This window comes from Podarcis raffonei, chromosome 1, assembly GCF_027172205.1.
Source record: "Podarcis raffonei isolate rPodRaf1 chromosome 1, rPodRaf1.pri, whole genome shotgun sequence".
Lineage (NCBI taxonomy): Eukaryota > Metazoa > Chordata > Lepidosauria > Squamata > Lacertidae > Podarcis > Podarcis raffonei.
The window spans coordinates 92,363,281-92,378,918 of NC_070602.1; the positions used below are offsets into that span (position 1 = coordinate 92,363,281).

The window sequence follows — 15,638 nt, forward strand, 5'->3', positions numbered from 1 at the left end:
CATATTAGTCCATATGTTCAGTAGAGGGAAACCAATTCCATTGAACTTTTGAACATGTGCCATTCTTGTAAATTAGTGTGAAATTAAATAAGTAAAATATTTTTACTGTGTATGTGTGGAATAGTAGCAGAATCAAGTTACACTAAATAATATTTTAGTCTTTTGTTAACACTCTGTGGATTAAAAGTCTTTGCAAGCATAAGTTCGTATGGTTGAGGTGTCCTGTATCATATTTGTGTGATATCCTGGGGGAGCATCCTGGGAAAGTTTGCCAGATAAAGTTTGTGCCTTGTCTGCCTGTAGTGGATTTTCCATCCTTTCCTTTCCTTGTGGAGAAATACTCCTAGATGAGGAGTTAGCCTGGTTTATAGATGAAGGAAGAATGTCTGGGATGCAGAGTTGTGGAATGAAAGTACTGATAAACTTATCCATGTGGCACTGCATTCTTCATTTCATTGAAGTAACCCCCTTACATTCAGTAGGGCTTGTTTTTAAGTAAGGTGCTTCTTGCTCCCTACACTTTGCAGTTAGATAGAAGTTTACCATTGATTTCAACTGTCTTTCCCATTTCCCATAATGATAAATGTAGGTACCTGTGCATTGACAAAAGTGCAATAGGATTCAGAATGCAGCTAACACATAAACAGGGTAAAGGCTAAAAATTCTATTAAACGGCCCAAAGAAAGCTACAAAGCACTGTCATTATCTTACTCCCCTTCAGTGATAACTTTTGGTGGATGGAGCTGTGGCTGGCGTGCAGCTCTTTCCATGGTGCAGCCTGCACAGAGGTTCTCACTAACAGATGTGTTCTTGGGGCTCATATACGCTTGGGATCCATTCCCAACAAAGAGAGCGCTGGGGTTGCATAAGCCACAGCTCTTGAAGATTGTCCCCTAGCAAGTGTCTTTACAAGTGAAGTCCTAAACATGTCTTCTCTGAGCTCAAGGAGGCTTGCTTCCAGGTAGGTTGGCATAATATTGCAGCTTTAACCAAGAACAAGGGTAAGCCAATATGGTTCCTTCTTAATGTTTCTGGACTCAACTCTGATCAGCCCCAGCCAGTTTGGCCAGTGGTGAGAATGATGGAAGGTACAGCAACATCTGTCTGGAGGGCATCACAATGGCTACTCCAAGCTAGAACATATCTATGGAAACATAGTTCAACCATGCATTTGAGTTTTATCAAATGTGACAGATGGTACGCTAGGCCTGGCATTTATTCTTTCATGTAGTATTGAAAAGTTTCCATTAGCAAGGAAAATTTGATATTAACTGTAACTTTCTTCTGTATGCTTCCCACTCCTCCCCCCAACCCAAACCCCTTTTGAGCCAAATCCCTGATCTACAAGGCAAAGAGCTATTAGTATCAACATTTAGACTCCTGGAGCACTTGTACAAATACAGGAGAGTTGCTGTCAGATCTTATGTTATCTTCGCCCCGCAGCACATGGCAGGCTTACCGGTTATCACTTGCTTGAGTTATCTGCAGCTGTTTACTCTGCAGGCTCTGTTTTGTGCCACAGCTGGTCTTTGCCTTGTAAAACACTTTGATTTGGAATGAGTAGGCTGGGTGATCTTGAGCTTGCTAGCTCATTCTTGGCAGCAACAGCGTGGAGGAGACAACTTTTGGTCTCCCAAAACTGCTTTCAAGGGTATGAAATAAATTTCAAACATGATTGGCAGAAACCAGCAAGCTGCTAAAAGTTGATCAGAAGACATTGTGCCTTAACAAAGATCATCTGGCAAATGTGTAGCTGTCTCAGAACATTGTGAACGTACATCTCAGAATCTGTTTGCCCAGAACAAATGTTATAATAACAACTTGGTGTGCTGTTTGAACAAGAAATAAGCCCCTTTAATTTGTATAATCAGAGATTAGATGGGGCTGAATGAGTGGCATTGTGCTAGTAGATGCAAGTGCTTAAAATGACGTCAAGGTGTATCTAAAGACTGCATGTCTACAAGCTATCGATTAAAATGCATTTGAGTGTCTCTCAAACGATAACAGGAGTAAGAAAGACACAGCCATTTGGCTTGGACATGGTACAAGGATTTGCTTCCACCAGTGCTAAAGGATGTCCAACCCTTGATAAGCACTTATGCCTACTTGTCTACTTTAATTTATTGGAATACTTTAAATCTCCGCAGTTATCCTTAGGCTGTCCTGGAAAGGAGGGAAGACGTGAGAATGATAACAAGCTGATATAGCTGTCTCTCCTGCCAGCAAACCCAAGTCTCTTGGCTGGAGACGGGAAGAGAAATGTGCAATGTCAGTGGCAGAAGGGGCTAGAGATAACCATTGGTGGTCCTGCATGGCAATTAGCCAGAGAGTTATCAGCAAGCTCAGCATAAATCCTCGGGGCCTTTGTTTACTCTTGGGCCTGTCGAGAACTCGACTGCACTAACTTTTTGGCATCCAAGAAGTGAGGTTTTTTTAAAAAATAAAAATATATAGCTGTACCCATTGCAGGGTTAACTGGTGCTAGGAGCATTTAGATGAGTGGTGTGGGCTGGGCCTGATGGGAACTGTAGTTCAAAACATTTGAAGGGCACTGGATTGGTGAAGGCTGACCTAGAGAATGCCAAGCACCCTGAAGTCTCGTGGATGTGCAAGCTCCATCGATTGAATGCTTCGCTCCTCCTGAATTGTATCCATACTCTCCCAACCTTCATCTTAAGGACAGAGACAGCTTTTTGTAACAAGGAAGAGAGCAAGCAGCATAAGCAGAGTTGTCCATGTAGACTGTTATGAAGAAGGTTGGGGTTAGCACTTAACATGGTATGTCACATTTTGTTTTAGTATCGGGAGATTTGGGGGCGAGGTAAAGAAAGCGTAAAAACTTTTGATCCTCCCCCCACTCTTGTTGTATGAATTGGTTTAGTTCAGCAGTAAATGGATCACAGGGGATTCTGCTTGCCTATTTTAGCTCTTATTTGCTATAAGCAGCAGGGGAATGGGGTAATTCATTCCTGGAATCTCATATTCTCCCTTGCAAGGGCAAAGTTGGAAGATGCTTTTTCTCTCCTTACTGTAATCCAGCCATTTGATTAACCTCTAAAGTTCCAGTCAATGCGGGCCTATCAAAAGAGGTATAATCCTCACTGCCAGCATAATTCCAATCAGATTCATATTTCAGTTTATCAGAAATTACCATGATGATATAGCACACAAAGCCTTTATTAGCAGGGTAAGCCTTTGTAATTAATTTTCTGCCTTCTACTTAGCAAGCCGTTTGCCAGCACCATTTGCATTTCCCCCCCAAAAACCCCTCTTCCTACAATACCATGGATTTAAATATTTAAATCTGAATTAAATTAAAGTATAAATAAATCCTTTTACATCATAAAACATCTTTGGAGACCTCTGACTGAATATCCAAGAAGGTCATTAAATCCTTGTGTTGTTCTTAGATTATGAACCACGGCTGTCAGAAATGTTAATACTGTTCTTTTGGAGTGATGAGTGAAATATAAAAATGCAAGATAGACAGGGTCTAGGAACAAAATGCTGATTCTGTTACAATTGGTGCCAAAATTCCCATTTACATTAATGGATCCAGTCTTGATGCCTCTGTCTTTTAAATACATTTCTTGCTATATGGAAACCTGAAATAACTCATTCAGACTGCTGTCTCGGCTTGTCAGATTTGATCTCTCTGCTATGGTTTGTTTCAGTGGGAGATTAATAATGTCATGACATACATACATACACATGCTTCCTCCCCAGGGATTCTAGAAGTTAAAAGCAGAATCCCATGCCAGTTTTCTCAGAAGTCCGACTATACTCAGTGAGACTTATTTCCTATTCATATGAATAAATTGATGTGTGTACCCTACAGTATGTCCAATAAACTGGAATGCATCAGAGAGTGAATTAGGGTGGGTATAAAGTAAAATTGAAGACAGGAGTGCCTGGCGTGCTCTGGTCCATGGGGTCACGAAGAGTCAGACACGACTATACAGCAACAACAAAGGAAAATTAAAACATTGAGTCTGGACTATTTGATATTAAAAGATAAAATGAAAAACTCTTAACAAACAGATACTGTGTGTGTGTGTGTGTGTGTGTGTGTGTGTGCGTGCGCGCGCGCACACACACACACACACACTTAGTTCCTATGCTACTCAGTTGCTTTCTCTACTGCTTAGAAGTCAGAGGTTGTGCAGGAGGAGTTCATACTGTGGACCACAGATCATTTCTGGCAGAGGAGTTTCTTGTGTGGGAAGGTGCTAAATATAGAAGTGAGTTAAATATCTTACAATGTGGAAGCAGGGGCACCCTCTTCCCAATATGATTGAGGGGGTTCAATGTGACGTCCTGATGTCATGTGCATGATGTTGCATGCTCAATGTCTCGAGGAGCTAAGAGGCGGAGCTGAACGCCCTCTGAACATTGAGGGGGCTCAGCCCCAGCCCCCTAAAAAAATCCATGGGATTGAAAGTGCCTCAGCCCCTAGGAGCTGTTAGCCTATGTGCGGAGGCATTTGGGGGTTTTTTACTTTGTCACAAAAAACATGTATTGTGGTCTTAAACCATCTCTGAAAGAAACTAATCCAGAAACTTATTCCTGAGGAGTAATTTCCCTAGGTACATTGGATTAATCTGTTTTTGGATTTAAGGGTCCTGATAATTCATTTAAAAAGTATATATTTACTCTTCTACCAATGAACATTCATCTACAGAGATTGCTTAAAACTTTATGAGATATTTCCTCTAACTTCCACTCTGGCAAACTTTAACTATTGATGTTACTGTATTTCAAAAATTTAAGAAGAACATCAAAAATTCTTGGTACACATTTTCCCCCTGGCTTTGCTCATGGGCAACACTTGTCAAAATTTCTCTTCCTCTGAAGACTCTGGCTCTTTGATGCTGGCAAGAAACATATATGCATCTGTTCAGATAGTATTGTAGGCTGTCATATTTGTGGTATACTAATAAAATGAGCAATCACACAGAGCAATCACTACTCACAGTGACTGAGTAGTGTAATTTTTAACAGAAACAAGTATTAAAATACACATTTAATTAATTCAATTGTGGTGTGAATCCCGAAGTTAAACATAAATGTTATGAATAATTGGTTCTTCAAATTCAGTGCAAACAGACTACTTAAAAGAGAAAATGAAGTATAATAATTTTGTTTGCTTTTGTAAGTCTGCAGAATGACTTCAAAGGTATTACAGATTGAACATTCGATTTAAAACTGCTTCCCTGATCAAGCAAGGGTCAGCCAATCTTCTTTGTGCATATTGCTTTTCTGGACTAGGCTCCCCAATGCATAAATGTGAGCAGTGTTTTGACTGCTTGAACAGAACGCTGTGAGATGGTTTGAAACTTGCTGAATGAAGCAGAAAATTCTGGTTTCCAGCAAAGCGATCACCCTCCAGATCTAAAAGCATTGGATTGTTAAAAACACTGGGGAATTGCTAAAATAGCTATGTTGGATTCATCATGGAGGAACGTTGTCCAATCATAAAAATAATAGCAGATTTGAATTCCTCATACCCAAAACCACTTTTTAAGATCCCTCCCTGAAGAAATTTGCAAAAAATAAGTTTCGCGCCCTAAAACAGCATGCCCTATTAGTGAGGCAGGTGAGAGTTGGAGATCAGCAGCAACATCTGTGGAGCCAAAGGTTTGCCACACCTATCTTTACTTGCCAGATTTCAAACCTGTCCAGATCATGGTCCCTCCAGCAGATCTCCACACTGCCAGGGATCTTGAGGAGCCTTTGGATATGGACATCCTTGCCCCAGAACAGGAGGTTCCCATACCAGCTGTCTAGGTTCTTTATTCTCTCTCTCTCTCATACACATACACACACACACATCCTGCACACACATCTCCCTCTGAGCCTCAGAAATAGAAGGACAGCAAGCAAGGCGGGAATGTAAGAGTCTAGTTAGTTGCCCATGAGGGGCAAACACATGGAAACATCTGCATGGACGAACACCTGGCTATCAGCCAGGAAGGGATGGAACCTCCACCTTCTATGTAAGTTCCCAGTCTGAGCTGCTCTGTTGCTGAAGCTCCAGCATCCCTGATACGGGGAATGCTGAATGGCTTTTGACTCCCCATTGCACCACTTTGTATTGGTCCTATTGTCCACACCAATTAATGTGTGCTCATGTGGGCTTCTCTTTAATTCCTTCAGCACTGACTTATGGAAAGGTATGATGCCATCAGGAATCATATGCATTTTTCATGTAGAACATGTTATAGCAGAACGTTATCTCCATGTAGATGTCTTTTAGACGTGTTGTTGTAATAAGGAAGCAGCACCAATTAGTACAGAGTTTGCTATCCAAGGTCCTGGTTGCTTCAGCTCACTGTGTGACTTGTAGCTTGCTATGCTGTCAAAACATGTTACACCAGTGCAAGGAGGCTGGATAGGCATCTTACTTCACCAAACTGAGATAACTGGAAGAGTGGAACTGGAAGAAGCCAAAGCTTCTTCACTGGTGACTTTAACCTCTTCTGCCCATTTCTTTTCCTTTTTCCTCATGAAAAGTTGATATCTTTCTGTATATTTATCACCTGGAGGCTTACTCTTACCTCCAGGCATTTTGAATGTAGAGCCATGTGCTGGTTGTGCAGGAAGGCTCAGCAAAACATACATCATACCATCAATTAGGTGCATATTATTGGGCTGAAACACCTGCTGTTAATCTACTTTAGGAGATGATGCATGAGTTAGATAGCCTTAAAAGAAGGACTAGACGTGTAACTAGTCCTTGTTCTGTGAAGGATAAATATACCTCTGATACACCAAGGGAATCCTAATGCTCTTTTATGTTGTGGTGCTGTTTGAGAAATTGCGGGTGCTGCTATTACTAATTTGGCAGCTGATGTTCTGTTGTGTTTCTTCCTTGGGAATTGCCTCATTCTTGTCAGCAAATGGATGAAAGCCTCACATTCTCACACAAAGACTGGGTGAGTACAGTGGTCTCCAGACGTGAAACTATTGTGCTTCCTAGGGATTTTTTTTTCATTTGTTATTCAACTGAAAGGGGCCCCTTCCCCATTTTTTGAAATAGTGGGAGGTTGTGTTGAAAGGGTGCAAAAAGAGGCAGTCAGTGGTCTGATCAGCTGAGATCTCCCTGTGAGATGGTTTCCCAAACTCTCAATCAGGCAATATTTACTTATTTATTTGAAATATTTTATAACCTGTTCATTCCTGTAGAGATCAGAGCAGCATACATTAAAAACAATATAGAGCAATATTAAAAAGCAATAGAAACCAATGCAGCTCTTGGCAGAGTAACTAGGAGGGCGAAAAAGCCCTAATTCTGAGCACTGTAAGGACAGCAACAGTATCTTTCCAGTCAATTCTGAGTACTCTAAGTACCATTGATTTTAACTGAAGAGTTAAGTGTGTGAATTTTTATTGACAGACTTACATTACTCTTACCCAGATGGCTAATCCATGGGTTAGAATAATGGTGTCCAGCAATGTTGTAAAACCTGGACATGCATCCTTGCACATTTTATTTTTTTATGCCTAAAATTAGGACAATAGTGCTCGCTTTTTTCGTGCTAATCTTCTCTGTATCGTTCCAATTTTAGTATATGTGCTGCCGAAGCGAGCACCTCGCTTTTTTCATCTTAGTTAGCATCTAGCATTTTGTCTGTAAACAATTAAGGCACATGGATCCCATGTAATAGAACACTTCAGTTCTCAACCAACGTGGTTGGGAAATACAGTGTTAATTGCACCATATTCCAATGATTATTAGAATTTGAACGTAAGTAAGATAAAGATTGAGGATGGTATTAAACTTTGTTTTACTCAGAGTAGACCCATTGACATGAATGAACATAAAAAAGTTAGGTCCATTGATTTCACTCTGAGTAAAACATAATTGTATACCACCCTTGTTCTTTCAAAGCTAACCTGTTGTACATTTAAACTGAAAGCAAACCTGAGTCTGCCACTGAGTCAGCCAGTTGTGACTCTCTAATGAATGTATTTGTATTTTCTTCATTCAAACCTTATATTGTTAGTATACACTATTCTTAGATGCATACCTTTAAAAGGTGCAAAAGGCCATGGGTCTTCCAATTCCATTGGAAACAAGACACAGACCTTAGCTGATTTTTAGCTTAACTCATTATGACGGTTTTGGTTCATGGAGCCATAACAGCATTATGAAAAGAGTACTTGTGATGTAGAACATGAGTCTCATTTATATCGGGTAATCTACTAGGCATCCTGGTTTAGTGCATGGAGTTGGTTCTGCAGTAGATAGGCTATTATACCATGTGACAGGCCATTGTAAACTTTATTTCATAACTCATTCATTAATTACACCCCCAAATCCACTAATATTTTAAGTTGTGATTTCTGGAAATGACTTGTTTCTGCTTCTACCACTGCTATAAACACAGTTAGAATCAATAATGGAACTTGCTTCCAAAATAAGGCAGGCAATTTTCACTTGGAATTTACTATTGCTCCATGGGGACTAATAAAAATTTAAATCCTGTATCGTTTAAATCATTAAGTATCCTTATCTAGCACTGTGGAAGAAAATATTGTCAGATTATCTGCCTTCTTTGAAGTAGAAACCCTTTTCCTGGGGTGAAGCTTTTTAAAAACAATTCTTTCCCACTGAAAGATTATTCATGTCATTTTTTATTATTTTTATTGTTTTCACACGTGGCCTATATTATCAGCTTAAGGACAAAATGCAGCTTCCTTCTGCCTTTTGAAATATGGAGCTCAATGAAAATATTATTAATCTTTCTGGGATGTTTACCCAGTATTACTAGTAGCAGATCTGTGGCGTCAGTGTTAATGATTTCGTGTAGGAAAGAATGGAATCCTTACATTGACCCTGTCTTGCCAAGTATTATTCTGCAACACAGACTTTTACTACTTAGGATTAGTGTGTTGTGGGGGCATGTTCTAGTTCTAACATTGTTTTTCTTATCCGTTTGCTTGGATAAAGAAAAAGAAAGCTAATAATGTGCAAACACTGAGGAACGTAGAACTGAGCATTAGAAATCTCAGAACAGGGGTAGTCAATATGGTACCCCTGAGATGTTGTTGAATGGCGGCTCCTATCATCCTTGACCACCCACCATGCTGAAGGGGCTCATAAGAGTTGAGTCCAACAACATCTGGAGAGCTCCACGTTTGCTATCCATGGGTTAGAACTCAGTGACAGCTGCTTTGAGGTTCCTTCACAGGTACACATATTGAGAGAAATCTTGGGCCCAGGGCAAGACAATATCTATGAACACCTTACAACACAAAGCTGTCAACTTAAAAGTAAGCTTCATTGAGTTCAATGGCTTACTCTCAGGAAAGTGTTCCTGGGCTTGCAACCTAAATCTGACATGTACTTTTGGTTAAGCACTATATGGCTTTGGTCAATTGTAACATTAAAATATAGCGCTTCAATTGGTGGCCATCCTTAGAGCAAAAGTAGCAAACTATGGTTTGCACTTGCCCTTATAATCAAAATTGCAAACCACAGTTTCAAGCTTTGTTGTAACATCAAAACAGGAAAATGGTTTGTGGGTGGTGATTGCTGCACGGCAGATAACTTATTGAAACAGAAAAGGCAAGGTGCATGAGCTTCTGTTTCTGTAGTACCAAAACACATAAACACATAACCAAATTGAAGTTAACATGTTGAGCTTTTTTTTTTTGCAATGTTGATGAGCTTTTTTAGCTTGATCAAAAAAAAGAAGAAAAAAGAAGAGTTTTTGAGCTATTTTAAAGGAAATTCACCAAAATCTTCCGACATGGGAGGGTTGCCATATGTCCGGATTCTTAATATTTGACACAATAAAGGTAAAGGTAAAGGGACCCCTGACCATTAGGTCCAGTCGTGACCGACTTTGGGGTTGCGGTGCTCATCTCGCTCTATGGGCCGAGGGAGCCGGCGTTTGTCCGCAGACAGCTTCCGGGTCATGTGGCCAGCATGACTAAGCCACTTCTGGTGAACCAGAGCAGCGCACGGAAACGCCGTTTACCTTCCCACCGGAGCGGTTCTTATTTATCCACTTGCACTTTGACGTGCTTTCAAACTGCTAGGTTGGCAGGAGCTGGGACAGAGCAACGGGAGCTCACCCCGTCACAGGGATTCGAACTGCCGACCTTCTGATCGGCAAGTCCTAGGCTCTGTGGTTTAACCCTATTGACACAATAGGAGTGTATAAATTGGTGTTTGTGGCCTACTGGCAAGTCTATATACTACTCCTCTTCATCTTTCCTCTGTATTATCTTGTAACAGTTTGAGGTTGAAAAGAGGATAAGTAATGAATGGGGTGGAATCATTTCCTCTTCCCTCTGCCTGTTCATGCTAGTCTCTAATAGCTCCAGGACTATCAGTACTCAAATACATAAAAACTTTTACCAAGTGTGAATATAGTAGCTTGGCAATCCGGTTTTTTGTGTTGTCCTGCCAAGAGGTGAGGCGAATATTCTTACTCCCCAGTTCCTTCAGATTTCTGAGCAAGCATGACAGTGAAGTAAAACACACACACACACACACACACACACACACACACACACCACTTGGTAGGATGATATGTTTGCGCAGTGTACAAAGGGATTATGCACCCACCATTGTAATTTAGCACTTGCTAAATGGATGCTGGCTCTAGGTGATCGAGGGGTAGGAGCATTTTGCTTGCTTTCGCTACTGCTAGGACAGTTTCTAAATGACCACGAACTGAACAGAACTGCTGCTTCACTAGGCACTGTCAAGAATTGCCTCATAGCTCTTGCTGCTAATCAAGACAGAAAGTTATCATCACAAATCATGTTAAAGTTCTCGAAAGGCACAGTTGAAAAATGTGGAGCCAGGGGACAAACGTAAGTAGGCAGACATTATGGTCTAGTTATAGATGATGCTACAGGAGGTTACCAGAAGTGGGCAAGATACTGGGCCGCTAGTAGCTGTGTAAGGAACTGATTCTCTGATTGCTAAAATGAGAAGCTATCCATCATTTAATTTATATACTTCATCTATAGAAGAATTTCTACAGATTAAGTTTGCTGCTAGGGAAGAAAGAAGTGTGTTGGATAGTGAGCAGTGTTAACCCTTACGTAGACTCATGGTTTAACAGCACATACAGCCCTTTGATGACTAAATAGTCCAGATTTTTCTCCAGTAACATGACCTTCATATATTTGAAGTCTAACACTCCAGATACATCTGGAGTGCCAAATGGACCTTTTTTTTTTTCCTACTGGAGCTTCAACCCATGATTCCATTAAGTTCTAACAAGAATGTCTACTGCTGTTTTCTGGAAACGCTTTACAAGAATCCTACAAGTTGAGTGTTTGCAGAGAGAGGGAGAGCATGAAGTACTTATTCTCCATCTGCTGAATTCTACTGGAATTATTAGCCCTTCATGCTTATTCCTTCTTTCAGCTCATAAAATCAACAGCAGCAAATGAATCTGTAAAATAACAGATCCGTGTTAATAATGCATAATTGTGCCAAACCCTGTTAAAAAGAACACCGTCCTCAATAGGCTCTTATACCTCAGATCTGTACATTCACTGTGTGTGGGGGGGGGCAAAGACTCCTTCACCAATACTGGTATGACATGGGGTGGGGAAGCAAACCCCAGAGACCTTAAGACAGGGTTGGGATGAAAGCAGTTAGAAATTCACATGTGGTCAATTTCATTGTTAAATTGCAAGGATTGTAACTAAATGGAGCTACTAAGCAGTTTTTCTGCCTGTGCTCTATTCTTGAGGACTACCAGAGGCTGCAAGGGAGAGATGTTATAAAACTCAAAGGGAGGTGTATATTAAGAGGCCTGTCTTCAGTAGTTTAACCAAGCTGCACATGATAGAAGCCAAGTCTTCAACAGAAGCAGTCTGGCATAGAATCATTAAGTAATTCGGGCAGAAACTATAAAATTGTTTTAAAATGATATTTTGGCAAGTTTCTCTTGGAGGCAGGACATGATTCCGCCCCCCCCTCGAGTTTTTCAGTGAGTAATTTTTTTTCCAAGTGAATCAATGTTTGTGGCAGACCTGAACTACTCAGCTGAGTTTTCTATTCTGTATATGAGAGCTTTGTCACAAATGGAGGTTACTTAAAGTGCCATAATATGGGTAGAAGGATGAATTCTGATTGGTCATTGAAAACCTATGCTCTAATATGCCTTTTTTACTGTCCAAAATGTATCATCCATAGTACAACAAACCACTTTACTGCTGGTTACCTTTTTAGTTCCACTGTTTGGTTCCACTTTGGTCCCCAGTTCTCCAAGCTTTAAGGTCATCTTGAATCTTGATTCAGACCTCTGTGGCACTAGCTACCCTGCCTAGTTTGGTGTCATCAGCAAATTTGATGTTGTTTAGTCGTTTAGTCCTGTCCAACTCTTCGTGATCCCATGGACCAGAGCACGCCAGGCACTCCTGTCTTCCACTGCCTCCCGCAGTTTGGTCAAACTCATGCTGGTAGCTTCGAGAACACTGTCCAATCATCTTGTCCTCTGTCGTCCCCTTCAACTTGTGCCCTCCATCTTTCCCAACATCAGGGTCTTTTCCAGGGTGTCTTCTCTTCTCATGAGGTGGCCAAAGTATTGGAGTCTCAGCTTTACGATCTGTCCTTCCAGTGAGCACTCACTCAGGGCTGATTTCCTTAAGAATGGAGAGGTTTGATCTTCTTGCAGTCCATGGGACTCTCAAGAGTCTCCTCCAGCACCAGAATTCAAAAGCATCAATTCTTCGGCGATCAGCCTTCTTTATGGTCCAGCTCTCACTTCCATACATCACTACTGGGAAAACCATAGCTTTAACTATACGAAATTTGATGTGCACCCCCTCAATTCTCTTGTCCAAGTCATTTATAAAAATATTGAACAACAACAGGGCCTAGTACAGAACCCTGTGGCACCTCATTGTCACTTTCCCCAGGATCACGAGGAACCATTAATGAATACTCTTTTTAAAAAAAATTATTTAATCATTTTTTCAATACAAACAACAACTGCAAAAGACACATACAACAAAAACTATAATAACACCAATAACACAATTTGACAAGTCAGATTTGAATACTGATATACCTATGGCTACACTTTTTTAACAATATCTCCCCACCATTAATGAATACTCTTTACCAGCTTCTCTGCAGGAATATCATGGTGGACTTTGTCAAAAGCCTTACTGATATCAAGATACATTACATGATACACATGATTCTGTTCATTTATACTGTACATCTGTTTTGCCAGGTGGACAGAAAAGCTTGTACTAAAATGTGACAGGCCTCTTATTGGGAATGAAATACTGCTGTAGCCTAATTTTCAGAGTGTTCCTGGTGTTTCCATATTCTGCCTTGTAGTTTTGTTGTTGTCTCTGGGCACCTTGCGCACGCACTGACACACAAGCAGAAATATCCTTATAAGACCCACACTGATTTCCATCAAAGTAGTTTTCCCTTTTTGATTATGTGCTTCTTTTGAGGTGAGGAAAAACCAAGTTTTCAAAGCAATAATCTCAGCCCTGTGCCTGTCAGATAGAGATATGAGATTTATCAGATGGTGCTGGAATGTGCTCTAGTTTTCATGTCATTAACACAGCTTCCTGTCAAGCTAGCACCAGGTGAGGTATATGAGCTTCTGCCTGAGGATATTTGGGACTGAGCACAAGGCGGCTGTTGACTATCCATGTAACACAGTTATTTCTTATCAACTTGTCAATCTATGAACTGAGCACAATTTATTTTGGTCTGATTGAGGAGAAGGGGGCAAATCAAGCAAATTTGCTAACCGATTTCTCCCATTTATGTACTGTCAAACAAAACACAGCATGTGCTTCTCAAAAGACAGGTTTGTTAACAGCAAGAGGTTAAGGTTGCCCAATAAATTATTTAGAACAAAACCAAGAGCTGTGGGGGATCTGCTGAACTGGACCACTTCATGTTTTACTTTTTCCCTCACTGGTATTACTACTTGCATTCTAAAAACCCAGCATAAATACTCATTAGTGACGGGAGATTCTCCCAACTCATTTGTAATCAGTCTGCTTAAAATAAAGATGTGTAAAATCAATCAGATAAATGGGTCACTTACAAATTAGCAATGCCTGTGAACCCTTTGTTCTATGGTAGCGTCCCCTCAGCCTGTAACCTTTTTGACATGGATGTGATTCTTTCACTATATATCTTATTTTTATTTTTTTTACTTTAAGAGAACCAGGGAGGCAGGATCCTAACCATGAGCATCAGCAGGCTTTGGGGAAGGGCTTGAATGATCCCTCAGTTGGAATAAAAGGATTCGTTCCACAGGTTCAACTGGGCAGGGATGTATAATAAGCTTCAAAGGTCATGTAACATATCAGTAGTTATTAAAACTACATAAATTATGTATTGGCTTCTTTACAGCTTGTAATAATTACATATATTTCCAATGTGCTTGAAATGCCAGAAATCGGTTTACTATGACACTTTGGGAGGGCAGCAGGCCAGGCACACTAGCACCCTTGGAGCTTTTTATTAGTGTCTTCATGGTGGTATCCTAGCACAGCCAAGCACACTGCTGCTGAAGGCAGGCGTGTCATGTTCAACTCTAGCCAACAACTATTGGTTGGATATGTAGCACATTTCACAAAGAGTCCTATCAATGCTCAGTATTTCAATGGCCCCCAGGAAAGCCCAGTTAGTGAGTTGGGTTTGATTTCTGTTCCCTTTAATTAAAAGAGGCTCATAAATACTAGTCTGAAAAATCCTACTTTGGAGGATGGTAGAACAAGCTAGGGTTTCAGACTTGTACAAAGACTGAAGAGTTTGGCTGGAGGATGGTAGAACGAGCTGGGGTTTCAGACTTGTACAAAGACTGAAGAGTTTGGCCGGATAAGCATATAGCTTAAATCCAAACCCAAGAAACCATTGAGATGGCAAAAGGTTAATTAGAAACCAATGGGAGATTAATGTCCACAAGGGTGCTTCATTGAGTAGGCCATTAGCCTGTTGAGAAAATATTTAATTATACTCTAATTGAGGAGAAGTTTTTTAATGTGGAAATCATAAGCATCATGTACATTCATGGCACTGAGTTTAATTAGTGTAAGAAATACAGGTTGCTGTCCCCATGGAGTGTATGATCTAAAATTTTACAGCCAACAAGGAAGAAAAAGTGCCAGCTAAAGACAGTATTCTTTCACAAGGCTTGTTGAGGTTTGCTGAGTATTCTTAGGAAGCTAGGCGGCATTGTATAAGAAAATAATTGAGTGTAGTTTTTAGTGAGGAGATTCTCTGTTTTGAACTCTGTTTTATTGTGTGTTGTGTGTATTAGGTTGTTGTGACCTATTCTGAGATCCTTGACAAAGGGTGGGATATAAATATGGTGGAAGCAGTGGTTGTATTTTAATCATTTACACAAAATGACTCCCCATACAGACCTCTTGTCACTGTGTAGCTAGTTCACAGTGGGATGGGACAGGAGGCTCCTCCACCTGTTGATCAAGGTTTGCCAAAACGGTGCTCTCCAGATGTTGGGCTACAGCTCCCATCAGGAGTCATTGCCATTGGTCAGAATTGATGGGACAGCAACATTTGGAGGGCACCATTTTGGCTACTTGTGCTCCTGGTGAAAGACTCACCTTGGGGAAGCTCCCATCTTTTGGATCTGCTTGAGGCAGACTCTCTCTATTGATGT

General features: G+C 40.7%; 1 protein-coding gene and 1 pseudogene across 11 annotated transcripts in view; one reads left to right on the top strand and one right to left on the bottom strand.

Moving 5' to 3' along the window:
* The window catches only part of KALRN (kalirin RhoGEF kinase), a 488,570-nt gene that overhangs the window by 119,647 nt on the left and 353,285 nt on the right, over nucleotides 1-15,638 (top strand). The window lies entirely within an intron of this gene.
* Nucleotides 7,535-7,592, bottom strand: LOC128403246 (uncharacterized; annotated as a pseudogene).